Here is a 1,437-nt window from a genome sequence, read left to right on the forward strand (position 1 = left end):
ATATATATATATATATATATATATATATATATATATACATACATACATGTATGTACATGCATACATACATACATGCATGTTTATATGTATGTATGTATGTATGTATGTATGCATACATATATAAAACCCAGGTAACGAGGTGTAGCAAGAAAGTTAGCTTCAAACATTCCGTAGTAAATATAAAAAGAAGAAATTTCAGGGACAATGCTGGTGTATGGAGACGAAGGCTTGTGAATTTTGTTTGTATCGTAATACGATAAACTGTAAAAAGTTCCTTTTTTTATTTCACGCTAGGCGAACAGAGTCGACGGGTGTGCGAATAAGAATACAAGAGTTAAGGAATGGAGTTGATAAGATCCGGGCTACATATGTTTCATAGCGAGCGGAACCTGAGAAATATTATATATCCAAGCGAGGTGTATACCGCAGACTACTCTTCAGGCCAAGGATATCTTGGTTAAATGTAAGTTTACACTATCGCAAGGAGGTACATGTTAACGAATGGAAGATTCAATCAGATGCTTGAACATATGGCAGATTTAATCAGAATGTGATTGAATCTTCCATGTTTTAACATGTACCTCCTTGCAACAATGTAAACCCTAGTAGAATCAAGGTATCCTCACCCTCAAGAGTAGTATGCCGTGTAAACGGTGCTTGGATATTTACCACATTTGAGGATCTGCTCGCTAAGAAACGTATGTTACCCGGATGATCTTATCTACTTCATTCCTTATCTCTTGTATATGTAAAGATAGATAGACAGAAAGATGGATAGATAGATAGATAGATAGATAGATAGATAGATAGATAGATAGATAGATAGATAGATAGATAGATAGATAGATAGATAGATAGATAGGTGTGTAGGTATAATATCACTGTCAGTTTATAAACCAGATTATCGCATGCTGCTATGCTGCTATGCTGCTCTGCTGCTGGTTACAATGCGCCTCTCACCTCGTTACCTTTCAAATGTTGCCACCCCAATGATTAGACAGTCATGTCAGCATTCGCCCTTGAGGGAATGCCAGTGCGTTGCAGGGTGATTAAACTTGTGCAATGTAAAACAAAGTGCTGTGCCTAAGAACACCAACAACAGTCAGACGAGGATTCGAAACTGTGCTCTCGAGTACAACATTCTAAACATTAGGGGTCATGAGCCTTTGCACACAAACGCACACACACACACGCACACACACATATATATGGGGGGTATGTATATAGGCATATGCATATATATGTACACTTTATATGTGTGTATGTGTCTCTCTCTCCCTCTCTCTTTGTATATATATATATATATATATATATATATTTATGATATAAATAATATATAAATATATGCATATATCCATACATATATGTATATACCTACATCTAAATGTATACATACATGCATATATGGGTACAGGACATAAAAAAAACGTTAAACAC

General features: G+C 35.6%; 1 protein-coding gene across 3 annotated transcripts in view; it reads left to right on the forward strand.

The window, feature by feature from the left end:
• LOC128248170 (uncharacterized) overlaps nucleotides 1–1,437 on the forward strand; it is a 12,452-nt gene that overhangs the window by 763 nt on the left and 10,252 nt on the right. The window contains exon 1 of one of the 3 annotated variants that reach the window (XM_052969047.1): nucleotides 469–698. The exons of the other annotated variants lie outside the window; for them this stretch is intronic. The gene's annotated coding sequence lies outside the window, so the exon portion shown is untranslated. Of the gene's footprint in view, nucleotides 1–468; nucleotides 699–1,437 lie in introns of those variants that run through there. 3 annotated transcript variants of the gene reach the window in all.

The sequence above is a fragment of the Octopus bimaculoides genome, chromosome 6 (assembly GCF_001194135.2).
Source record: "Octopus bimaculoides isolate UCB-OBI-ISO-001 chromosome 6, ASM119413v2, whole genome shotgun sequence".
NCBI classification, from domain to species: domain Eukaryota; kingdom Metazoa; phylum Mollusca; class Cephalopoda; order Octopoda; family Octopodidae; genus Octopus; species Octopus bimaculoides.